Genomic DNA, 27,885 nt, shown 5'->3' on the forward strand with positions numbered 1-27,885 from the left:
TCGCTCGCCCGCCTGCGCGTCCACGACGCGACCAACGATTGGCAGAAGGCTGGCGGTCTGCTGGCGGTGGCACGTCGGTTTCTCTCGGACTGGCTTTCCAGTTGAGCCGTGATTTCCTTGGAGCTGCAGACACACGCCAGGGGCTCCCACTCCGGGGCTGGCGGCAGCCGCAATGGTCGGTCAGTGCGGCGGCTGAAGCCTCAGTTGCTGCCGCGGTCGCAGGGCGGTGCGCCGAGGCCAGTGCCGGGCGGTAGGCACGGCTGAGCTGAGGTGGCTGGTGCAGAGACGCAGCTCCTCGTCCTGCACCCACCGCTGCTGCGGGCAGTGCCGGGCGGTCGGGCTGCGCACTGGCGTTTGCGAGGCTGCCTCGGAGCGCCGTTCCCCCAAGAAGACTCCCTGCCTCCTGAGTCCCGGTAAGTTGACTAAAGTTTCTGAAGCTGGAGGGGAGCCGTGGGAGGGAGAGGTTCGTTTTTATTATCTTTCTGTTGTGGGAAGCGGGGGTGGCACCTCTTGTTAGAAATGTTCCAGCTTGGTGAGAAAGTGCAGTGGGGAGAAAACGAGATACTGCACTCAGACATAGGGAGAGTCTGGAGTCCAGGACTGGCTGGCCCCAGCCTCTGAGGAATATGCCAGTTGGAAATGTGCTGGGAGAGGACAGGTGCTCTGAGGGCATTTCGCCTGCTGCTTGTTAATAGCACATTCTGAGCTCCTTAAGAGTGTGTGTCTGTGTGTGTGTGTGTGTGTGTTTGGGGGAGGGGTCCAAGAGGTCTTCTCACCTCCATCCTAAGTCCTGGGGAATGACTCTCCTTGGATGCCCAGCGCTGCTATGTATCTTTGGGAAGAAGAGCTAAACCCCTCCTTTCAGGCCTGCAGGCTTCCCCTAGGCAGAAGTTGCCAGCGTTTCCATAATTGGAGGCTAGTCCTTTAGGGAAAAAAAACAATTTATATACCAACCTGGTGTTTTGTGCTCTAAGGCAAATGAAATGAGAAAAAGCGCTCTGTGCGTGTGATTTCATACACTTAAAGAATGTGGGCAAGTCTCAAAGAAATAGAAATCAGATGATGACAGTTGGGTTTCACTGTGCTTGCTCTGCACCTCTTATGTAAGCTTCCTGGCTGGATAACTTTGTCTCTCTGCAGTGGCTGCAGCCGTGGTTCTTCATAACATTTGTTCAAAGTCCAGCTTGAACAGTGTTTAATGAAATGCTGACATGATATAGCTGCCTGTAATCTGAAACTGTGCACTCTTCAAATTGGAGTGTCTTCTCCTAATAGGGTGCATGGGAGGAAGAACCCCAATGTATTTTTCAAGGCAGGTCCAGGAATTAGACACATAAATCAAGTTTTAAAATAGCATGCATTGTGCAGAGAGCATGCAGAAGACCCCTTTTTGAACACATGCCCTTTGTTTTAGAAAAAGTGGAAATTGTTCAGGCCAAACAGTTGTTGAGTCTGAAAGTTAAGTGTACTGATGGGCTTAATTACCTTAATAAACAAAGAGCAGCGTTTATAGGTAGCTTCAGTGTTCCACTGTGAAGGATAGCAATCTTTAACCTTACTTTCCCAGCTGTCCCCTAGAGCTTTTCCTTTTAAGCAGAGCAATGGATTATCATCATTGATGTTTAATACTTGAGTTGATTAGATTTGTAAAAGGAATAGTGCTTTAAAATGCCGTACAGCATATGGTAAACAGTCTACAGTGTACTGTATATTAGATAGTGAATATTAAAAAAAAAACTAAGTGGAATATTTGCATAGAAATCATGAGTTTAACACAACAGGTCACATTAAAACTATGATCTGTTTAATTTGGACTTGAAATTGTTGTTTAAAGCAAAACTCAGTGGTGTATTTTAATGTAAGATTTTTTAGGTAATCTTTAGAGAGAGAAGTGCATTTATTTATGGTATTCCAGCATCTAGAACAAGATGAACTAGTTAAGGCACCTTATTTTAAATGTAGGGCTTTTTTATGGAATTCTAAGAAAATACACAAAATGTTATTTCAGAAGTTGAGAAGTTAGTCAAGTCAACACATTGCTGTTTATGAGAGAAGCCAGTGCCTATTTCTGGAAAAGAGTCCTTCTAAGTATGGAACCTCAAAGAAATTGACCCAGTAAGTACTGTTGCATCCTGCTTAAGGGGACTGGCTCCAGTACCATTTGTCTGGCACTGGGCTTGTTACCCAAACTCTTTGCCTCCATGCTTTCATCTTTAAAATGTGAATAACAGTAGTATCTATCTTACAGGATTGTGGTAAGGAATAAGTGAGTTCATAGATGTAAAGCTTTGAGCCAGTAATCTGGCATATTAAGCTTGCTCTAGGTAAAGTTAACATCATTATGAAGGGAAATGCATCCTTGGATACTATGAACATTTCACAGCTGCTGTCGGAGGTTAACAGAAGCAGTTCACATGTATAATAGGAGAGAAAGCGTACATATTTATTGGGTACCACCTGGAGATACAGACACCAGCTGGTGTTTGACCTACTGTCCCCTTCAGTTCCTCATTCCAGTTCTTTGAGGTAGGTGGCTTCATCTCTGCTGTAGAGATGAGAAAATGGAAGCTCATTGAGATCAAATAGTAGAAATTGGAGCTAGGATTTTAATTCATGGCTGTGTTCAAACTGACCTTTGTGACCCTGCTGCCTCAACTTGTAAATGAGATAGGTGCATTATTATCCTTAATTTACAGATGAGGAAATCTAAGCTTAAGGATGAAAGTTTGCAGAATGGCATCCATCCCTGAGATCTCCATGACTGGGAACGATTATTATCATCATAATTATTGTTAATTAATTCACCCATAGTTCCATACCTCCTAGTATGTAGTAGATGCACCAGAAGGTGAAGTTAGTTTTCTCCTTCAATTTGAGGTGAATTTTTTTTTTTTTTTTGTAGAGACGCAGTCTCACTGTACCGCCCTCGGGTAGAGTTTCGTGGTGTCACACGGCTCACAGCAACCTCTAACTTTTGGGCTTACGCGATTCTCCTGCCTCAGCTTCCCAAGCAGCTGGGACGACAGGCGCCCGCCACAACGCCCGGCTATTTTTTTTTTTGTTGCAGTTTGGCTGGGGCTGGGTTTGAACCCGCCACCCTCGGCATATGGGGCCAGCGCCCTACTCACTGAGCCACAGGTGCCACCCTGAGGTGAATTCTGTTGCCTTTACTTCTCTGATCATATATACACAGGGTCAAAAAGAAAAATTGGTATAATGTCAGAGTTTACACTGGAGATTGATGCTCTCTGTTTTGCTTTCTGCCTGCACATGTAGCTGCAGCAAACCTCACACACTCAAGAAAACCACTGCGAGCAGCGGTAATCAATCCACAGACAGCATCCTCCCTGAGTATGAAGTCAGCCCCAGCAGGAGAGCTCCCCTTGGGCAGAGAGAGAGAGAGAGAGATCTTGCACTTGGCTTCATGTTAAACTGTGTGTTCAGAAATCGAAGTGATTATTCCTTCACATTAAATAAGCACGCTTCCTTGAGGCCTCAGTACCAGTGTCACAGGAAGCAGTTTTAAGGGTCTACACGAAGTACTTTTTTAAACTTCTCTCCATAGCCTGTTGAACTTCGGGCCTGAGGCCCAGATGTTGGGAATGATTGAAAGGCTATTTTGGGGGCTTTCTTTTATAGATGGTGTTCTGGCCCTTGGCAAATCTTTACTCTGTTTTCTAGAAATTAAAATCTAATTGCTGTATTAGGCACCTAGGCACCATAGGCACACAGACTGATGTAATGTTTAATGAAATTTCTGAGCTTACGTATCCCACCATTGAAAGCCACTTCAAGACAGACTTCAGGTTGCCTTTCTTTTTATAAAATAAAAATTCCCTGGGAACAGGCTTCTAATTGTCTACTTCAGTGTACCTGGGGATACAATACCACAGTTGCAAGGTGCCAAAAGAGCCTCCGCCATGGACAGAGACGTGTCACATCTCTCTGAAACATCTTTTACTTCAAGTTTAACCCTTCTTTGCAGAGAATAGATATTCTCTTTTTCCAGTCATTATTTACATTTCAAATGTTCTTCTGCTTTGGGTTATTCTATAATAAAAGGCCCCCTTGATCACTTTTGCCACTTAGTTCCATAATTAATTATTTACTAATGCTTTAGAATTTACATCTAGTTGTTTTATTTCCTGTCTGTGTTGTCCCTTATCTGTTAAGTGGCCTATGCATGGTGACTTTTAAATCTCTAAATAACATTCTTCGGACATCCAGCTTTCTTTTGCTGTCAGAAGATTCATGCATAGGAAATGCAAACTAACTTTAATACGGATATAAGCGAATGAAGTCATTTACTCTTCCCAGTCGTATGTACTATTTGGAATTTTTACTTTAGGCTTGGGGAGTTTGGAGCGAATATTTCTAAAATGCTTGTCCTATGCATTTTGAGGGGTGTATTGGAGGTTTATACAACTTATACAAGCGAGCAGTTCATACTCAACCAGCCCATTGAGCATGAGTCATCGTGAGTTTTAGGGCAGGGGGTGGATATGAGGGGAGCACAGCTCTGAGCATGATTTATCTGACTGCCTTTCTAGTCCTTCGCTGGCTATCCCCCTGCATAAGAATGGGAATGAATAGCTGGCAGGGGGCAATCACTACACACTGGCTGCCATGCTGCAAACTTTACACATGCTATTTCCTCTAAGTGGAGTTTGGAGCTGTATGATAGGGCCAGTGCTTCTGATAGAACATTCTACTACCTCTGTTAATATGTTGCATTATAATACAGGTGTACTGTATCACGCTTTCTGAAAGAATCCTGTGCAATCTCACTTAGTCCCTATATGAAGGACCCTCACTTGGTCGCTATTTTCCTTGCGCCCCCGTGGGAAGGTGCACACCCACCTTCTTGCCCACAGCCTTCTTGCCCCAGCAGCAGGAATTGACTGCACAGGAAGCATCATCTCCGTATCTTGGTGGAGGAAGAGCTTAAGCTTAGTTCATGGGGTGAGCTCAAAAAAGAAAAACACATGTCCGTTTTGTGAAGTAGGAAGCATGAAGGCTTCAACTGATAGTGGAGAGGCATGTTAACTTTATCTGGGTTTGGGGTCATATACTTGCATTGTTCTCATTAACTAAAGGAGAAGTGTGGTGACCTGAGATTTTTTATTTTTATTTTAAATGTTTATTTAAATCTAAAAAGTGTCAGCAGTGAACTGTCACAGGAGTACTACATTAGTACAGCAGTGTTGTCTGTCATTCCCACGAGACTACGGTTTTTAAAGGAAATGAATACTTAGAACCAACAAATACGGTTCAAGTGTGTTGTTTCATAGTGAGAACACTGTGTCAACTCTTCCATGTACATGTTATAGCCTCTCTAACTCCAGCCCAATCTAGAATAAAAAAAACTTAAAACCATCTTATAATATTTTCAAAACCCTTCCCTTAAACCCTGCTTCCTGTAGTTTTTTCTTGATTGCACATGAGAGCCAATATTTGTTCATATTCCCTAGAGTTAAAATCGTAAAAGAACTTTGTTATTGTAATATTCTGGCATATCTTGATGTCTTATTCACTCTGATCCTTGATGTTATAGGACTGTATGATTTTTAAATCAGAAAGTAATTATAATTTTATTTTTAGAAATTCAGTTTCCTAAAAGTTTACTGCATTGCAGAAGTAGAGAAATTTGGCCTTACTGGGGGCCTTTGCTAAAAAGTAGTTTTTGAAACTCTATGAACCCATGGAGCAGGCAAGTAAAGAAACATTCTTTATTTCTAGTTGTTTGTATCTTCACATTAACCTGACATTACAAAAAATCATCCTTTTTTAATTGGTCGCTAGCAGTTTTGTTCCTCCCTCTCCAGTTTCACAATCTCCAGCTAACCTATACCTTTTGTTCCATATCACGTATTCATTTGCAAGTGATCACCTGTACTTGCTTTTCAAGAGGTATGACTAAATCAACATTACCATCATGTACCATCTTCAGGGTTAGAGAGCTCCAGGTCTGCCTGTGTAAGCTTTTATGTGAATTTATCCTTTGAGGAATAAGGGTTGATCAGCTAAGTCCTCAGGCATCTCATCTCACTGTATTTGTGTCATTACTATTAATGTTACATTGCCCACTCTGGCCCTTTACCCTGAAACACACCATTCCTTCATTACCCCCATTGGGGTAGAACATGATACAGCTATTGGGGAAGCCTTAACATTGAGGCAGCTCATTTTCTAAGCCAGAGGCAGTAAAAACATACAGCACAATGTGTTATTTTTTTTTAATTAAGAAAAACCAATCCCTGAAATAGCTATGCTATGTACAAAAACACCACATCCTCAGCGTTCAGCAGTTGGGTGTTGCGACCAGAGTAGCCTTACTAATTTGTCCCTGACACCTTCTAAGGAGAGCTATGAACCTCTAATTTACACATAATCATTAGCAGTTTGGCTGTGTTTGAATCAGGTTTAGTTAGGGTGATATTTATTTATTTATATATTCACCAGATATGTTATAGGTTGGTATGATACCAAGCATGTTGTGAGATAAGACCTCAAACATAAGAAAATCCCTCTCTCTATCCTTAAGAATCTCAGTCTCATGAGGGAAGAGACACTGAGTTTGTAACCAGTACTTTACGAGGTGCTGGGTTCTGTCAGTGATGCTGACTCCAAGGAAGTGGCTTTCTCTAAGGATCGGTGATCTGAGTCTGGGAGAGCAAATAGGAGGGTACCAGGAAGCTGAGGATGGAGGTGGGCTGGGGGAAATTCTTCTGAGCACAGGGAATGGGGAATATGGTGTAACAAAGGTACTCATGAGGAGGGTGTGTTGTGAAACAGCTGGTCATTCTGTGTGACCGGTGCACATAGGTGGGGAGGGATGAGGCTAGAAGCAGAGATTGGAGGCCAGAGCCACTTCAGGAAGAAGGGTCTTGCAGGCCATATTTGATCTTGTAGATAAATTTGAATACTTGAGGCTATCCTTTTAAAATAATCATTGTGGGTGTATCGCAGAGTGGATAAGGTGAGAAGAGAACAGGAAAGCCATGTTAAAAAAAAACAAAAAAACTTTGAATCTTTGTGTGGATTTAAGGTCTGAACTCAGACATTAGCAGAGAATCTGGGAGGGGATGGCGACTTTCAGGATGACTCTCAGATTTCTGGCTTTGAATAGACAGAGGTGCTATTGGTAATGGTGGTGAATTCCGAGGATGGAGCACTCTGTAGGGGAACATGACAAGTCGTGGGTTTATGCAGTATGACACACCAGAGGAACATCTGGGCTTGAGGTGCAGTTGACAGTTGTACAGCTTGTGCCCTGGAATTCAGGACAGAGGCTGTCCTGGAAATGTAAGTTTGTAGGTGCTCTGCGCATTTGAAATTGTTTTTCAGGTTGTGATCTGCCTGGGAGAGCATGTGCAGTTAAGGAACTGATAAAGGCCAAGGTGGCAGAAGTGATAACAGTGTTTGTCAGTTTACAGAAAAGGAGATGGGATAGTAAGTGTTTTTTCCAAATGCACTGACCCACCCTGAGTCTGCCTCCCTCCTTCCCTCCCACCTTTCCTATCCTTTCTTTCATTTTTTATTTTATTATTCTTTTTTGAGATAGAGTCTCATTCTATTGTTCTGGGTAGAGTGCCCGGGAGTCATAGCTCACAGCAACCTCACCAAGCCATCCTCTTGCTTTACCTTCCAGAGTAGCTGGGACTATAGGCACTCACCACAATGCCCAGCTAGTTTTTCTATTTTTCAAAGCAAGGTCTTGCTCTTGCTTAGGCTGGTCTTCATCTCCAGAGCTCAAGCAATCCATCCCCCTTGGCCTCCCATAGTGCTAAGATTATAGGCATGAGCCACCAGGCTGGCCAGGATAGTAAGATTAAGTGAGAAAAAGTTCTTGATGGGTGCTTGGACATAAAGTGGCAGAAGCCAGAGGCAAAGCAGAATGAAGTGCTTGACTGAATGGGAACTGAGTGATAAGAGAAATGAAATAGAAAGAAAAGGCAGAGAGCAAAGAGACGGATCTGACTGTTAACTTGTGTTTATCTACACAGATAATGGTGACTGTTTGTCATAGAGTTTCAGTTCCTCTCAATAAACGTTAAGACCCACTATGTGGGGCGGCCCCTGTGGCTCAAGGAGTAGGGTGCTGGTCCCATATGCTGGAGGTGGCGGGTTCAAACCCAGCCCCGGCCAAAAACCACAAAAAAAAAAAAAAAAAAACGACCCATTATGTGGAGGGTAGTGGTGAAAGAAATAAAATTACAAAAAAAGTGTGATCTTGGTTCTCCAGCAGCTTATAGAATTATCATGCTTTTTTTTTCTGTTCCATTCATTCTTCTCCTTTGTTGACATCAGGACACAGGCAAATGAGAGTATGGGAAGCATGAAAGAAATCACTTTGCTGGTGTATAAACTGCTTCTCCATAGCAGCCGCATCTAGATGTGTCCATGGATGAGCACCCTGAGGAGAAAAGCAATAAGTGATACATTATTTGCCAGTTTACAGAAACTATGCTTTTATTTATTTCTTTATTTTTAAGTTTATGCTTTTATCATGTCCATAGCATCTTTAGAGGACCTGGACCTTTGAATCAATCCTTTTACAACTGTTAATGAGACTTGTGGCTCACTGGATTATGTGACGTATGTTGAATACAATGTCCTATAATTTTCACCCATCTTATAAAAATAGAACTTGTTGTTATAGACAACTGAAATATTTGGAGAGGATGGAAATAAGTACTGTGTGTTTTAGTTCACATCATGCATTTCAGTCCTCAAACATTTTGTCTTCTAATTTTGACTTGAAGGCCGATTAGCAAATCTCTGGACATTTCATCTGGGATATTCATGTCTAGCAGTAACAATGTAGCTTAATACCTTATTTTTCAAGATCAGCATCACCTTTGAATTTTTTATATTGCTCATACCATACACATGCTATGGTGTAGGGTTCGGTACACTTAGTTATAAGAACTCCCAGACTGATAAAGTGAAAAAGGCCTATTATAGAGATGAAGAAACTGAGAGGGTGGGTGGAGATATAAAGATGATTCGGTGGAGACAACACACCTGGTAATTAGTAGAGCTCCCAGGGCCCAAAATGAGACATTCGGACTTCAGATCCTGGGTTCATACCACTCTGTGAAGGTTCTTGGATGTTTGTGAATAGCTACTAAAGAAAAATTAAGGGGTGGGATGTTTAAGAGTTCTTTTTTAATGGTCTGCTCAAAGATGTGATAGAAACTGTCAATTCAATTACCACATTTGATGAGCCACAGGTTATTTATGCAAATATATGTGATTAAGTTAGACTGGAACAAAATCTGTTTTTTTATAAAATCACATCTTTCGTTATCGGAAACAGCACTTAACTGAGTATTAAAGGCAAGGTTTTGATATTTTAAATTGTAAAAGTATTGTAGTTAAACTTGCTATTTGTAATGCAATGGAAATTTTTTTTTCAGCAGTTGCAATTGCTGTTGAATATAAGAAGCATTCTGTGTGTGTGTGCACACGCATGTGCATGTTCGTGTATATAAAATAAAAATCAGCTAAATTGTGAACTACTGGTTTTCCCTTATTAACATGCATGAATTCCCCAAATGCATTAAATGATGTAGCTTGCTTTGTCTTGCCAAAGCAGCTATCATATTACCCATTTAATGCCAAAGTGTTGGAAGTTTTTGTCTTTTTTGTAAGCAGTGTAAAATGACACAGGATAAATCTGAAAGATTTATTTTAGTTTACAACTTCTATTTTGGCTCCTGCTGGTCTTTTGATTACCTAATTTAGCTACTGTTAAAGCAGATATTAGCTACAAATATATAGTAATGTTAAAATCATGACATGTACATGGAACGTTATGGCTGTGGGAAATTTTATGGGGCTGCATTTTTTTTTTTTATTTCACAAAAAAATATCTAGGAGGCTTACTAAATGGCAATTTCCAGATGAAAGCAATTTCTAGCAAGTGCCAAAATGCTGGTGCCAATGTTATCCCTAAATCTCGATTTCAAGCTTCATGGTGCCAATTTTACATTTTAGCTCCAGTAGGAAAAGATGAATCCAAAGGGGCTTACGCATTTGTGACATTTGGTGACTTGCTGTTTTGCTATTGATGCTGATTTTCAAAAGTATCTTTACATTTATAAAATTTTAGAAGTTTTAAAAAATGTCAAGCAGCTACTTTCGTTCTGTTAGCTATTACCATGCCTGATGTATTAAGAGTAGCCTTAGTCCACTGCATTTGAGAAATTACAATGTAGACATATGGAAATTTTAATAATAATATAGAGTAATAGGATATTTTACATATGATTTTATTGCATTTATAATAATATGTGAGAAAACTCAAATGAAGTAAAATAAAGGTTAATTTGTCCATTTCATGTTTCGTGTGTCTCAGTTTCTTCCAATGACAATGTTATAATGAAGGGCCTAGAGTTAGTATTAACTCACTACTAAGATGAACAGTTAAGCTGCATTTCCTACTAGTCTTTTCATGAGTTTATATTTTTATATTATGAACTAGGAGCTAATTTTCTAAAATGTCATTAAATTTTCTTTTCCTCTCTTTCCTTACTGGCATTGAATTTTACTCAGACATTTTAAAGTTAGTGTATACTTGTCATGATAGAACATGTCTAAATTAGTAATCTAATTTGAATAGCATAGATGTTTATATAAAAAGTATTACTTTAGTCTATACTTAATAGATCCAACGTGTACCCTTGCTTAACACAATAATTAAGTGAGGTGAGGGATATATTAACCAGTACGATATAAGCATTCCAAATCGTATATGAAATCAGCCCATTGTACATGACATACTTCTTTATGATTTAATAAAAAAAATAAAAATGTATTACTTTAGTAATTTAGGAAATGAATTTTTTTTGTTGTTGTTGGGGATTCATTGAGGGTACAATAAGCCTGGTTACACTGATTGCAATTGTCAGGGAAAGTCCCTCTTGCAATCATGTCTTGCCCCCATACAGTGTGACACACACCAATGCCCCACTCCCCTCCCTCCGTCCCTCTTTCTGCTTCCCCCCGCCATAACCTTAATTGTCATTAATTGTCCTCATATCAAAATTGAGTACATAGGAGAAGCAGGAAATGAAATTTTTTAACATCTTCATTAAGATATAATTTACATGCCATAAAAATCTTCTATTTTAACTGTACAGTTTGCTGATTTTTAGTAAACCTACAGAATGTGGAAACTATCACCGCTGTTCAGTTTTAGGACTTCTCTGTCACCCCAAGAAGATCAGATTGGCAATCAATCCTCATTCCCACTGCCATCCCCAGACAACCACTAATCTTTGCATTGTTTTCTCTTTTCTGTCTCACTTTCTGTCTGTATACCTTAGCAAATCTCTCGACGTTTCATATGGGATATAATGTCTAGCAGCAAAAATGTAGCTTAATACCTTCTTTTTCAAGATCATCACCACCTTTGAATTTTTTATATTGCTCATACCATACACATGCTATGGTATGGGCTTGGGTACACTTAGTTATCGGAACTCTTAGACTGATAAAGTGAAAAATACAGCAAAGGAGAAGAGTGTGTGTGTTAAATGCAGCATGTTCTACATAAAAGGGTGTACAGAGTGGCTGTTTTCCAACTGTGTCCTGCTTTGTTCCTGTGTCAGTGACCCCCCCTCCATGAATTATACTAGTTACACTTGTGAACTACTAAAATAATGTTACAGAAATCACTGAAAATCTGAGGTTAGGCAAATACCTATATGATATGGGGAAACTATAAAAGGATTAAATCTAGAAAATTCACCTGTCTATGAGTTGTATATGGGTCAACCATGCGTTACCAAACCCTTTGGGGCCAAATGTCTTTAAGAATTCAGCTTTTATAGTTTGTTGTATACTGTATGTTAGTGTAATATCCTCATGGGATACAGGGAATACACAGTAATTTCTTTAGCAAAGTAGATGAAAGTTCACCTTTACTTGGATAGAAAAAGACTAAATAACCTCATGCCAGTTCATGCCAGATTTTGCCTAAGTTCATTTGGTAGCATAAAGCAACTGTGTTCAGAAAGTTTTGCTTTTCAAAATTGTAGATAAAGGTTTGCAAGACAGTCCTACCATGTCCCAGGAAATTGCATTTCAAATAATGGCTCTGTCCTCATATAACTTAGCCATGGACATATTTTTCCCATTGGGTTTGACAAAATGCCAAATTAGCTGGTCAGTTTTGGTGGAAGAAAGCCAGGTATGGATGTGTTATGGCCAGCCAGATTTGTGGTTTGTGGCTTTACCTCCCTGCTGTAGCTCTGGACTGTAGCCATGTTCATCTGCTCCAGCCCTCAGGCCCAGAAAGAATAAGATGGTTTTGTTGGATCAAAAAGATACTCACGGAGAAAAACCCAAAGGTAGCAATGGCCACTGTTATCCTGGTTAGCTCCAGCCTCAGGCCTGGCAATCTTCACTTCCCTGGCAAAATCCCAGGAAGTGAAACTACACAGCTATAGAAAGAGATCAAAACCAGGGATGAGACTCCACTAGAGTAAATTTTCTTCAGATAAAGATGCCTAGAATTCAAGGAAGATAAAGATGTGAAGAAAACTACATGGGATTCTCTAGTGGGCCTGCAACTCAGAAGTAAGACAGCAATCCAAAGCAAGATAGTAAAGATTTGTTGGAAATTGTTAAATTCTGCATAATCATCTTATATAATTTGCCTAATGGTACTTAGGAAGCCTCATTAGTCTTTTAACCATAAATTTCACATCTGTGTTGATTTCTAGATTCCGACAGCAGTACTTAGAAAAACTGTAAATGCAGGCCAGTGGGTCTTAACTTGTTTCCCATACCACTTCTAAGTTGCTACCCATCATGAATGTGATTGAATATTTTGATTGATTTGTAAAATTTGCTTTGGTTGCAAGTGAAATGTATACTTGTGTGGGCAATGTTATTATACACTAGGCAGAATGTACTACAGATTGTGGGACCCATTTGCATGCAAGGGGATCCGGTTTCCATAAATTGGAAGAAAGAGCAGAGTGTAGTAGAGCACCAACGTGAGATTAAAAAAAAAAAAATTGCACATTTATAGAAACAGCCAACAATGTTGGCTCCTAGAGACTCAGAGCAGCCTCAAGGCAGTAATAAGTTGTCAAAGAGCACCACGATGCTAATGGTCAGGCAAGGAAGAGAGGTGGGAATTCTGGATGTATTCATAGGAACGCAGAAACATGCAGTAGAAACTACATTGGTACTGTTTGTGACCTCTTTTTAAAAAGTTTTTAATTGCTTTAAGTGTGCCACCAAAATCTGTCTGAAAGGGAACCATCTGATGAAGTGACGTTGAATCATTGCCATTCAGTTGTAGAAGTATGAACCCCACCTTTCCTACCCACAGACCTCTCTACTGGGTGTCCTGGTTGGTGTACACCCACCTCCTATGCCGGCCTCTGCCAGTTGTCTCTTTACAGGTCTTAACAGCGCTTCTAAGTATCGTTTTCACTTCTGTCTCCCAACTTTAAACAGCTAAACTTATCTCACCTTGATACTACACCTGCCTTCTCTTGCCAGGCATCTTCCTGAGTTTGCACATTTTTCTTGTTACCACATTTCCTGTTGTTAAAAAACTGATGGCCTCACCCTGTCACTGCTGCACCCCCTTCCCAATTTAAATACACCCTCTGCCCCTGCCCTGCCACAGCTCTCATGATGCTCTATGGAGCCATGTTTCTATTTTTTTTATTTTTGAGACAGGGTCTCACTCTGTTGCCCAGCTAGAGTGCCTTGGCATCAGCTTAGCTCACAGCAACTTCAAACTCCTGCATTGAAGTGATCCTTTTGCCTTAGCCTCCCAAGTAGCTGGGACTATAGGTGTCCCCACAACACTCACCAAATATTTTCTATGTTTAATAGAGACAGGGTCTCGCTCTGGCTCAGACTGGTCTGCAACTCCTGAGCTCAAGGGATCAACCTCCTTTGGCATCCCAGAGTGCTAGGATTACAGGAGTGAGTCATTGCACCCTACCTGGAGCCATGGTTCTCCCTGCTGGCTACAGCTTACTATTGTCTGGGGAGATTTAAAACATACTGATGCCCAGGGTATACCAGACTGAAGTACCCTGGAGTGGGGACTGGACCTTGGTGGTTTTTAGAAGTTCTCCCCAGGAATGCAGCCAGTATTGAGAACCCCTGATACAGAGGGTGCAACCTGTCTAGTGTAGGTAGTAAGGGAGCCATTGTGGAAGCAGTAGCAGGGAATTTTGAAAAAGGATGGGAGGGGATTAGAAAATAATACTTCATCCCTCAGTTAATTTTCAGTTTCAACTCAGGAGAATGGGTTCTGGCAAGCCCACCTGGCTGGGGTGACTCCTGCCCCTCTGGGCTTGTATTCTCATCAGTAAGTTCCTAGCAGGCCAGAAACCATTCCAGGCGAATCCTCTGTTTACCTCCTCATGAGACTGGCCACCCGGCACCTGATTCTCCTTTCTGAACTTGAGCCTCCTTCCTTGCAACCTGGTATTTCCATTTTTGTTTTTGTAAGGCTCTGTAAACCAGAGCCATGAGCCCTCCCCATCTGTCACCTGCCATCAGTTCACTTAGAAAGTCCCTGGCTAAAAGGCACACACAGCAGAACTGATTAAGTTCTCAAGTGGAGATCTTCGCTTGCTAGAAAGATGAAAGGCCAAGTCTTTGCTGGAAAACTTTTGTATAAAATATAATTTTTCTGAATTAGTGGAGAGGGGAAACCGCTGCCAAAATAGAACTATCATCTATTTATAGGTTTCTTTTATTCTTACTTAATGCACTTACAAGTTTCTAAAATCTTTGTTTATATATTAACAAGTCCAGGACCTGGGCGGATGGTAGGTTTCTTTATAAAGTGCTTTTCAACAAGTCTCTTTTCCAGACTTTCTGTGGTCAGAATGTGTGTTAATTTTCTAGAGGGCCCATCATGTGCTTTGCTGTTGTAGCTTCACGACACTCTCTGGGCCCTATGCTTTACAACTCAGGGATATTTTGTTCCAAAGACAATATTTTTATAATTAAGTAGTAAAATTTAAGTGAGGTGACTTTGGTATTAATAACAACTAGTTAGAGCTAACTGTTTTAAGGAAGTCCAATGTGAAATTTATGTGAAAATCTAGTTCTACAAAGACAAAATGGTTCTCTTTACAAAGTTCTTCATAAGAATTCTTAAAATGCCAGCCTTCTTTAATGAAGTATGGAATCAGTTTACAGAAATTCTAGTTATGTATCAGTTTTTGCCAAGCACAGATATTGCACAAAGCAAACTCTCTACGCTGGAGTTCCCTTTTGCATGGTAAGAAATGCAACTTTCTATTCATTAACCGGGGCTGGTAGTGTAGACCAATAATTAATTAAGGTGGGCATCCATCGGATGTTTATTGAGTACCTACTATGTCCCAGGCACTGTGATAGGTAGAGGATGTAGAAACAGACATGCTACCTGCTCTTCCTGGTGAGAGGAGAGGATGAAATAACAAGGTAGTATAGCAGGTGTTAGGTTTTAGCAGAGAGTGAAGTACATTTGTGTCATTGAGAATCACTGGGTGGTTAGGGAAAGACCCTCTGAGGAGATGACATTTAAGTTGAAATGTAACCAAAAGAATAAAGACTGGCAGGAATTGAGAGCAGCCTGGGCAGAGCAGACCCAGGCAGTTGAAGGAGGCTGGAAAGGCAAAGATTTGATGTTGGGTGCCTGTAGTCAAGAGCAGGGAGCAGAGTAGCCAGGTTTGCATTTTTGGAAAATCACTCTGGTATCAGCATGAAAGGCAGATTGGAGCCAGAGGCTGAGATGCTGGGAACTGAGAAGCTGCCATCAGCTGCCAGCTTGATGGTAAATGCTGGTCTCACGCTCTCTTGTGTCCTCTGTTCAAACACAGATTTGGCCTCGTGGGTTGGCGAGTACACCAACCAGCCTCAATTCATTTGTTGTTTTTGTTTTCTGGTTTTGGGGTTTGGGTTTTTTTTTTTTTTTTTTTGAGCCGGTCTCATCCTGTTGTCCAAGCTGAAATGCTGTGGCCTCAGCCTAGCTCACAGCAACTTCAAACTCTTGGTTCTAGTGATCGTCCTGCCTCAGCCTACTGAGTAGCTAAGACTACAAGCACCTACCGCAATGTCCAGCTAATTTTTCTATTATTGTTAGAGACAGGGTCTTGCTCTTTTGCCTGACCTCAAGCTATCCTCTTGAGGATCCCAGAGTGCTCCCAGAGTGCTAGGATTATAGGTATGAGGCACCGCACCTGGATCGTTAATTCACTCGCTAAAATACTGATTAAAAATGCCAACTGGGCTGGACCCAGCCCTCATCTAATGGTGTAGATTGCCACATAAGACTTCATTAAGCCTTCAAGGGACTCTGATGCAGAGAGTTCATGGACCAATATTTGGGAAAGAATGTGTCTTAGGATTGTACTGTTTAATATCCCATTAATTCTTAAAAAAAAAAAAACAAAAAAACGCATACCCCATAAGAGAGGTGCATTTTTCCTAGCTACAGATTAAGAAACATGCTCAGTATGATTAAGCCCCTAGCCCAGGGTCACATAGTTGGTGCATATCATGGCTGGCAAGCAATCTGCCCCTTTTTGTAGGTGGTCCTGCCTGTGTGGAAATGGTAAGAAGAGCCCTGAAAAGTTCAGAAAACCTTTGCTGGTTGATGTGCCCTCTGAAGGAACATGATCCATCTCTCAAATTTAGGACTCAATACACGACATCTTAGAATAGAACCTGAAATGCTCATTTTTGCTAGCTTTTCTCTTCTCTGAAGGAAGAATTTAATTTTGTTCCTAATTTTGTCCCTCAGAGTTAGAATGTTCAGTGATAGGGAAAAATACATTTGTTGCAAAGATGAGATTTGCTCTTCTTTGGTCTCTCTGGGTCTCTTTTTGTCACTTTCCATAAAGAAGTTGAGATGGCTCAGAGGTAGCACATTTTTATTGCCCATGGGCCTAGAAACCCAGCCTTTATGCCTCACAGAAATTTTTCATGCTTTCAGTTGCCATGAATTATTTATTTCTTAAGTGGTTCTTGAACTAAGAGTTGTGAAAATGGTGTTAAAGAGGTGGAGGAGGGTTGCTGAGTGAAAAGCATGATGATAATAAGAAATCTTATTTAAAAGCTGGCTTGAAAACACATTTGCTTCAATATATTACCTGCCTGCCCCCTTGTAAGAGTGTGTGAGGAAGGGTCCAGTTTAATTTGCTTCTGTCAATGGGGTATTGAACATATTTATCTGGAAGATTTAATTTCATAATAAAGTTAAGCTTGGCCTGACTTTGAGGAAGGTGTCCCTCCTAGGGAGTAGGAAGAGAGGAAGAACATGAAAAAAAGGACAGATAAAGTTCTCTCAGAGCAGATCCCCCCCACCCCTCATCCACACACTATTTTGTCTGGAACCACAGCTTTGGTGCAGGATCCTCCAGAGTGTCAGCCAGCACCCCACACCAGACTCCAAGGTGTGAACCACTTGCCTTTGGCATGAGGCCAGTTCGACTGAGAGTCCAGGAATTGATGGCAGGGCTCTGTCTCTCCCTGCAGCCTGGCTGTTCTGACCTGCCAGAACAGAGTTGGGAGGGGTGTGAGGTGGGCCTTTTTGTTGGGAGGGGTGTGAGGTGGGCCTTTTTGTTTACAGACCACACTGTGATTGTCAAGGTATAGATAGCTGCTTTGTTAATTTCAGATCATTGGGTGAACACTCCTTCCTGAAGTTATTTTCTTTTTTGACTTAAATTATTTTATTATTTATTTATTTTTTTATTGTTAAATCATAGGTGTGTACATTAGTGCAATCGCTTGTACCCTTTCTAAGATGCACCATAGGTGTGGCCCAATCGAATTCAGTTGCTATTGTATGGGGATGATTATCTAGAGAGGACGATTTCTTGTGTATGGAGGGATGTTGCACTGTTTGGTGTTAGTGGTCAGTCTCATGCCCATCTTATGGTGGAAGGTGGGCCACCTCTGGGGGTATATAGTATATACAAGACAAGGTGGGTCATGTTGAGAGTGCAACATGTCTCCTATCTGTGCCCGCATTTGTGTATAAGTGAAAGAGGAATTTCTGTGACAATCTGAAAAGGAAAAGAAAACTGAACTGTTAACTGCAGTTTTAAGAAAGGTGGATTTGTTCATAGGAGAGACTTTAGCTTTGTGATTGTAGTGGAAGCATTTATGTGTTGATAATATATGTTATCCATAAAGCCTGGAAACATAGATATAGCTTTAGATATAGGTATCCTAGAACATATTGTGTTTTATAAAGTAATATTAATACTTTAATATTACTGTATCGTGTATTATAAAGTAATATTAATTTGTTTTATATGGCCATTCACCTATTTCTGGACTTTATGACCTCACACCTCTTTAAAATTAATTGTGATAGATTATCTCCTCAATTCTAGCTGTGTCCTTGATTCCTGGCTCCCTCACTAAAGGTGACTTCTGTGGGGCAGATTCAGGCCAGGTGTACAGCCAGTTCTGCTTTTGTGTAGCAAGTTTTGATGGTGCTAAAAAAGGCTATGTGCTGTCAGCATATTATTTTCTCTGGGGTTTATTGTTATTGTTGGTGTTGTTATTGTTTCTAGTCTGTAACTTCCAGGCGTCATTTGTTAAACATTTATTGAGAACCAAGTCTATTTTTCAAGCACATCAATGTATATTGTTAAGGCCTCATAATTCCTACATGGTAAGCGAGGAAATGTAGTTGAAGTGATGATGTGACTTGCCTGAGACATGAATCTTGAAAGTTCTGAGTTGAGATTTAAAGGGAGATCTGATCTAAGTTGTGTTCTTTGCTTCACCCCTTCTATTTTCCTGTGATTATTCCATTGAAGATCACATCACAAAAATAGGCACTAGTTTTAAGGTCAGTTAGGGATTAAATATGAATTATTAAATCAAATCACATTTCTGTCTGATGTAGGTAAAGCGGTTTAGTATTATTGACTTGACTTGAGAAGTAATTTTCATTATTTTTTCTTTATGATGTTGGAAAAATCATACTGTTCAATGATGAACTTCATTTACAAAGTCATAATGCTGTTTTGTTTGTTGAATCAGTTCCACAAAGAGGGATAACATTTTGGACCGAGCTAGTATTGCTGAATCCATAGAGAGATATCAACATATGATGGTTAATGGTTGACATTTAGAAACTCTTCATTCTGGGATGCAGAGATTGTATGGATTTGTCATATTTAACAAAGATGAAATCACAGTCAGAATAAATACCTTTCTTCAAAGCCTCATCATAGAATTGTCGTTTAATATTCATGAATAGGTTTTTTTTTTGTTTTGTTTTGTTTGTTTTGTTTTTGGCTGGGGCTGGGGCTGGGGCTGGCCAGTGCCCCACTCCTTTGAGCCAAAGGCACTGCCCATGAATAGATTTATTTTTATTCAGATGACTAAATTAACATCATCGGGGTTTGGTTCTTTTGTTTTGTTCTCGTTTGGGTTTTTTTTTGTTTGTTTGTTCGTTTTTGCTTCATTCTGTGACCTAGGATACAACTTTTATGATAAATTCCATTGCTAACGCTTGACATGGAGTATTTGCTGAAAGGCTCAGTATTTACTAAGTCCTGCCACGAACTGTTAATTCATGTACAGTATATCCACATTCATGCACCACACAACATTTTGGTCAATGATGGCCGCATATACCATTGGTCCCCAATCTTTTTGGCATGACGTTTCATAGAAGACAATTTTTCCAAAGATGAGGGAAGGTGGATGGACAGGGGTGGAGACAGGATACAGGGCTCAGGAGGTGATACAGCAATGGGGAGCATCTGTAAATACAGATGAACTTCACTTCCTCGCCCACCTGTAATGCATCCTGGTTCCTAACAGGTTCCTGGAACTTTTTTGGCACCAAGGACCAGTTTCGTGGAAGATAACTTTTGCATGGAGTGGGGTGGGGGATTAGGGAAATGGGACAGGAGGCAGAATTCAGGTGATGATACTATGTGGGCCAGTTGCGAATAGGCCACAGACCAATACTGGCAGGGATAGGGGACTGTAGGCATATGTAGTGGTGTCCCCACAAGATTATAATACCATATTTTTACTGTACCATTTTTAATGCTTAGATATGGTTAGATGCACAAATATTTACCATTGTGCTACAGTTGCATAAGTATTCAGTACAGTAATGTGCTGTATAAGTTTGTAGCCTAGAAGCAATAGGCTACACCTTAGAGCCTAGGTGTGTAGCAGGCTACGCCATCTAGGTTTGCACAAGTGCACGCCATGATGTTCCCATGACAAAATCACCCAACTATGCATTTCTTGGGATGTGTCCCTGTTGTTAAGCAAGTATATTCTCCACTAGTCATAGAGGAAAAAAATTATATTTAGTGCTTTGTTTGGAGTTCCCCTTTAGTGCCTGAGGCACAATGAACTTTTGCTATTTAGGACTCTAACTGAACATATGCAAATACTCATCTGTCCGCTTGGGTGTGCTTCCCGCTGGCACATCTTATCTTCCCGCAGTCTTTGCCTTCCTTATTGCCACCCATTTAATTGTCAGGCAGATAAAACAAGAAATCACTCTTCATCATCAGGGTCTGTATACTAAATTAAATCTTAAATCTGCTTTTTGATTTTGAATCCCTCTGCCATTCTTTGAGTTTAGAGTCTCCTCATCTAATGACACATGGTCCTATATTAGTCTCCATTCTGCCAGACTTGGCCAGAACTATATTATTTTCTACCCTGGTGCCAGGGATAAATTTTCTACCATGCCTCTTTGCTCATTTTATTCTTTAAAATCCTCCATAGATTTTTCTGAACATGTTCTTCAGGAAAGAATTCTAACTCCTTAGTGTGGCATACAAAGTCTGTAGCAATCAGGTCCCTGATGGTCAGTCAGACTCATTTCTTACACAGTCCTGTGTGTTCAGTATTCTAGTTATATAGCAACTCAGAGTTCCTCAAATGTGGCCTGACACTTTGCATGGACTACTCACTTGAGTCCCTTAACTGACTAATACTTTTAATTTTTACACTAAGACAGAGCAATATTTTATAATATTAGAACATACATATAAACATAATCTTCAGAAAATTACCAGTATTTCACATTTGACAATATATCCTATACATTTAACATACCAAATAAGCCTAATATGTCATTCTTAGACTTAAAGTGGTCTTAATATTTCAAAAAGATCAACTTTAGAGTTTTGATTTTAGAAGGTTTGTCAAATAACAAGGCTTAAAACATTTGTTCTAGCAAGATTACAAGCCAAAAAATTCTAAAGGCAATACTGGATAGTGAACTGAATCACATGAAAATTCCTTCACAAATTCCCTCTTATGCACCTTATTCAACCTGCACAGACAATTTGCAAACATTCTAAACCAGTGGTTCTCAACCTGTGGGTTGTGACCCACAGGAACTGTATTAAAGGGCCACAGCATTAGGAAGGTTGAGAACCACTGTTCTGAACCTTCTGGTTTGCCCTGCCTTTCATTTGAGGACAAAATTTACCCCACAAGATCCTTTTTTACACAGTGCCATTTTCTTTTTTGTCTAATTTTTCTTACTTTCAAAAAACACTTTTCACAAAACAGGATCACAGTTTACTACTTTAACTGACTAATTCTTGCTTCCTTCTTCAGGTATCCCATTCTCTCAGAAGCTGATTCTGATCATCCAACCACTTGGATCTAATCTGGTGTAGACATCCTTCATTTGCATTCCCACAGTGCTCTATTATATCCCCTTTAAAGAGCCTTTCACACTCTGCTATAATTACCTGGTTACTGTCTTCCTCCCTGCCATTGGACTATGAGTTTCTTGAGACAGACTTAACATCTTGATATTTATTTCCTCAATGTCTAGCATTGAATCTAGTCTATAGTAACCAATTACATATTTGTGATATTGGGCAAATTATGTATCACATCTGCTTCATTGTCCTAATCTAAATAGCAGGATTTATCTCATAGGATTTCTTGAGGAAAAAAAAAAAGAGCTTTGTATAAAAAGCATCAGTATGTTGCCTGGCACACAATAAGAGCTCCATAAATGTGCTCCTGTTTTATAGTCTACCCCAATGAACTATAGGAAGGTACTCACTGAATATTTGTAGAATGCTATTGATTAATAAAGCAAAGGAGGGAGTTCCACAAGTTACCCGAGATTTTAGAAAGATTAGGGGCTATACACGTAGTCTCCAGGTTATGAACGAGAAAGTCTGTAGGTTTGTTCTTAAGATGAATATGTATGTAAGTTAGAACAGGTATATTTCCCTGTTACCTCCTTTTCAGGCTTCCCAAATAGCCTCTATTTGTGAGTGTGAGTCATATGTCACTTGAATGTTTCTTTCTTTTTTTATTAAATCATAGCTGTGTACATTAATGCGATCATGGGGCACCATACACTGGTTTTATAGACCGTTTGACCCATTTTCATCACACTGGTTAACATAGCCTTCCTGGCATTTTCTTAGTTATTGTGTTAAAACAGTTAATTCTACATTTACAAGTTTCACATATACCCTTGTAAGATGCACCACAGGTGTAATCCCACAAAACACTCTCCCTCCGCCCACCTCCCTCCCTACCTTTTCCCCCTTCCCCCTATTCTTGGGTTATAACTTGGTTATAGCTTTCATGTGAAAGCCATAAGTTAGTTTCATAGTAGGGCTGAGTACATTGGATACATTCTCTTCCATTCTTGAGATACTTTACTAAGAAGAATATATGTTCTAGCTCCATCCATGTAAACATGAAAGAGGTAAAGTCTCCATCTTTCTTTAAGGCTGCCTAATATTCCATGTTGTACATATACCACAATTTATTAATCCATTCGTGGATCGATGGGCACTTGTGTTTTTCCATGACTTAGCAATTATGAATTGGGCTGCAATAAACATTCTGGTACAAATATCTTTGTTATGATGTGATTTTTGGTCTTCTGGGTATATGCCTAGTCGAGGAATTATAGAATTGAACATGACAGGTCTATTTTTAGATCTCTAGGTTTTCTCCAAATATCTTTCCAAAAGGAATGCATTAATTTGCATTCCCACCACACTTGAATGTTTTTAACTTGAGGACTTACTGTATAGCCTCCGTTTGTAGATGCAAGTTATACTTAAGTCAGATTTTTGTAACTCACGGACTGTCTGAATTATTGTGTGCCTGTGTACCAGGAGAAATAGATAATTGTTTTAAATATATAAAAGTACCATCTACATTAGCAACATAAACTATGAATGATCTGAGAACAGATTTGACTTTTGTGAAAAAAAATTATAGAACTCTTGAAACACATGAAGGAACTAAGTGGAAAGATACATGGTATTTACGGATTGAGAGAGTCAATATAGGAAAGATGTAACCCTTTCCCAGATTAATCTATAATTGTAATGTAATTTTGATCAAAGTACTCAGGATTTTGTTTTTGTTTTTTAAATGAGAATTTTGGGAGACCATTCTCCACAGTCTCACATTTCTGCATGTCTTGTAGGAAGAGGTACTAATGGCCCTTTGGTTCTGATCTATCTTTTCAAGGCAGTTTGTATGTGAACAGCTGTGGAAGATAGAGATAGTTCTCCCCTCCAAAGCAAAGGGAAGGGCCTTTTACTGTCCAGTACAATAAAGATAATGTCTCCCCACGGGACAAGGCTCCACTGTGAATAATTCAAGTTCTCTATACTCAGGATTCTTTGGATGTGATGTGAACCCACTGCATGCACAGCATCCACTTGAGGCCCTCAGCAGTTACCTCTGTTATTAGAGCAAAAAGCAGAAGTGATTGAACATAGACTATTTGCTATGCTACAAGCAGTTAAGTCCTTTGTCTCCGACCCAGGAGTTTTGTATCTTTTTCTAGCCTCTGTAAAACTGTGCAGGTCAATTTGTTAGCTTACAAGTTGGATGAAATCATCTATCTTTTGTAGTTCTTGACAGAATCTCTACATGTAATTTAGCATATTGAATTACAGTAGCAAACAATAAGAATTTGGTAAATGCTTTCTCAAAAAGCTAAAAGCAACTAGACCAACTATTTTTGCCAAGAAAGAAATTGTTCTTTGTTGAATTAAGATTTTTTTCCTTAAGGATGACTAATTAACCTCTTCAATTTGTTTAAAGCCTTTCATTTTGACATTTTCCATAACAACTTTCCTTTAGAGCTTAGCATATCTGGCATTTCTGGATCTTTCTGCTGGCATGTTAAGCTGCCTTTTTTCTGAAATGTGTGTGATGGGGGGGGTTTATTTGATAAATATTTGTTTGTATTACACAGACAAGGCAGATCCATTCAGGCTCTTTTTTAGGACTTAGTACTTTCTAAGTATTTTTCCAGGTCTTTTTTTATTCAGCGCTCTCTAAAATTACACATAAAGATAGCATAGTCATTTTCCTATTTGTCCATAATAAGTATAAACACATTATAAAATTAAATGCAGTAGGGAAGAAAATAGCTGTAAGAAAACCCCAGTTAATAATGATTATGGAATATCTATTTTAGTGTCAGAAACTATTCTTTTGGAGGATGATGGACTTCAGGGAATTAAAGATGATGAATATATCATTGATATCCACTTCTAATTTTAATGAACTACTGTTGAAACACAATGCTCTGCTTGTGTCTAGTACATTTTTTCATAAACTTACAAATCAAACTATTTCAAATCCTTTTAAAAAGGATTTGGTATGTAAATAATATATAATCAAAGAAGCACACCCAACTCTAAAACTCTATTGAGATAATAGATTTTGAGGAGCTATTTTTGATAAAGTAAATAGACAACATAAAAATATCTTCAAAGCAGGGCAAATATTGGTTCTGAGGAATTGTAAGCTTTAAATCACTGTTCTTGATATATGTTTGGGAGAAGCCCAATGACACCTAAAATGACACCTTCCCTTTCCTATAGCTGTTAACATCCTTAAAATCATGTTGAGCACCATACAGAATTGCCTTGTTGGGTCTGTGGACCAGTGCAGGGTGCCTAGCCAGTCCAAGTAACTGACTGCAGTGTCGTCCTTCAGCTTGAGGGTTTGTTCCTCTGCCACAGATCCACAGTGCTTGGGCCTGTACGGCACTGACCCATTTCACTACCCATGCACAAATCCTCAAAATAATAGCTGGGTTTGTTCTGTAACTTTATGCAAGTGGAATCACACTCTGTATCCTGTGACTTGTTTCTTTTACTCACGTATTTTTGAGATTAAAGTATGTTGCATGTAGCTATAGTTTATTTTCATTGTAATAGAATTCCGTCATATGAATATTCCACAGTTGATTTATCCATCCCCAGTGCATGAACACTTAGGTTTTGTTGTTCTGTTCTATTATGAACATGGTGCTAAAAACAATACGTCAGAGTTTCTTTAAAATAGATGTCAGCAAACTTTTTCTGTAAATGTCCTGCTGGTAAATGTTTTAGGCTCCACAGGGCAAATATGGTCCCTGTTACATATTCTTCTTCCTCTTTTTCTTTTTCTGAAAATCACTTTAAAAATGTGAAAACCATTCTCAGCCCGTGGACCATAGTTCTGACCTCTGCTCTCAGATGTATACCGAAGAGCAGACTTGCTCACTATCAGTATGGACATGCTCATGTTAATGGACAATGAGAAACTTTTTTCCACGTGGTCTTGTCAGTTTATCCTCTCATTAGCAGTACGTGAGATCTCCTGATGTCTCTCATGCACAGCATAAACTGACATTACCATATCTTTTAATTTATATAGTAGATAAGAAATTATATCTTATTATGGGCCTTAATTTGCATTTCTCTGATTGCCAATGAAATAGAGCATCTTTTTCCACAATCATGAGAAATTTGTGCTTTCTATCCGGTGAGATGCTGATTTGTATCTTTTGCTTATTTTTCATTCGGTCTGTTTGTTTTTCTTATCTTTGTGCAGGGGTTTTATATAATCTACATATTATTCCACTGCTATTAATGTCTTTCAAACATTTCCTCTTACTTCTGTGGCCTGTTTGCATCTTTTTATGGAGTACCTTTTTTTCTTAAAAGAACAGCTTTATTGGGACATAATGTACATACACGTGCACGTATCATGAAGTTTACCATTTTAAAGTTTGACAATTTAGTGATTTTTAGTAGTCTCTTCGCATTTAGCTTATATTCCTTCGTGTCTGAAGAAATTTCTCTGACCCTGAGGTCATAAGAAATCTTCCACATTGTCTTTTAAAAGTTTTATTTCAGTTTTTCATTTTATTTTACATTTAAATGTTTTAACTTACCTAAAATTAATGTTTGTATGTGGTGTGAGATGGGATCTTCTGTAATTACATATGAGTAGCCAGTTGCTAGAGTATTTTATGTGATATCTATTTTAAGGATAATATTATTTATTCTCACACTAGGAAATATGGGCACTTGGCAAAGGTGTAAGTGAGAGCACATAGATTCTAGGTTAAATAGAAATTAAAGAAATAAGTAAGCACACACATGCTAAATAAATATACACACACTATATCCCCACTTTTTCTCTAACAATAAAAATTAGAACTACTTATATTGGGCCTGAAGTATTTTAATGAAGTACGGCTTGAAGATAGGAAAATGAACCAGATCACTTTTTTTAATACTCTCAGCTCAAAATTCTGACTTAGAGTTTGTATTAATTATTAAATAAGGCAAAATTCTATTTTTTATATAGCCCATATAAACCCAGCCAGATTAAAAGTATGCCTGCTGGCTAGAAGAATTAGAATTGTATATAGAAAAGATCATAAGTCAAAAAACAATTGTATAGAGAAAAGATCATAAGCCAAATATTATATTATAATAATGTAGCAAAATGCATACTATGTAGTGTTAAGCATTCAAAGACTTCAAATATTGACCGTATACTTAGGTTTACTTGACTGTGTTAACAATTCAATTTTGCATATGAAGACTTGCTCTGCCCAAACAAAACTCATATTTATTCAATATTATTTCTAGGTGTCAGGCAGCTGAAGATGAGAGCCTTTGTCATACCTCAGCTGTGCAAGGATGTCTGGTGTGTTCGTTTTACATGAAAATAAGTCTTTATGTAATCCTATATGTCCCACTCTATTGGTAAATTTCCTTCTGTGGAGATAGGTAGAGAAATGTATTATCTTTTTCCTAAGCAGATTTCACAGTGGGGCAGTGGGCTGTTCGGGCTTGCATTTTGAGTACAGAGTGAGCTCTTGTTATCTAGTAATGGGCTTGGTTGATCAGAGGGTACAATGCACCTTTTCATGATTTTTAATGCCTGAGTTATTTAAATTTTTGTGCTGCTTGTCACTTTACTGTTCGTTTTCTTTCTAGGGAGCTTTTTGCTGTGAGTCAAGCTGGTTGATGGAGCCTAATTTGGTTAAATCTCCAGAATGGCTTGTTAATCCTTATTTTTACATTTCACTGAGTACTGTACCATGCAGTTTCCTTCTGTTCAGCCAAGGAAGAGAAAATAGCTATATGAAGCAATAATGTAGTTGAATTTAGAGTCTAGTCTCAGGAATCACTGCTTCTAATTGGTACGTAGAACGTAAGATCAGAGCCCTGATTCTTCTGAGAACTATTCCGTGTAAATCCCAACAACCATCTTAACTCAGATACTCGGTTCTAAAGTGCCTTTAGCAATTCAAAGGTTATTTTCATTTACACATTTCTTGCCATTTACTGTATCTTATTTGACTGTGATGCTTTCTCTCAACTAAATTTCTTTTTAAGAGTAACCTTTCATGTTGAAATGCATACAAAATATATATTTTTTTCATTTCAATCTATTTTAGATAGACTTCTATTATGTTTGCTTTTAGCTGTGCTTTTGCTTCTCTGCATTTTTCTTTTATAATTGAGGATTGGTTATAGGAAAATAGATGTAATATTTGGACCCTGTCTGCTCTTTTAATAGTGACCAACAGGGAGAAAGGAAGGTGGATGACAG

At 39.2% G+C, this 27,885-nt stretch overlaps 1 long non-coding RNA gene across 1 annotated transcript; it reads left to right on the plus strand.

Moving 5' to 3' along the window:
- On the plus strand, window positions 1-27,885 carry LOC128563142 (uncharacterized). Its single transcript, XR_008373749.1, has 3 exons — window positions 1-413; window positions 26,916-26,973; window positions 27,853-27,885. It is a non-coding gene; the product is annotated as an uncharacterized LOC128563142 (long non-coding RNA).

The sequence above is a fragment of the Nycticebus coucang genome, chromosome 13 (genome assembly GCF_027406575.1).
Source record: "Nycticebus coucang isolate mNycCou1 chromosome 13, mNycCou1.pri, whole genome shotgun sequence".
In the NCBI taxonomy this organism is placed as follows: Eukaryota; Metazoa; Chordata; class Mammalia; order Primates; family Lorisidae; genus Nycticebus; species Nycticebus coucang.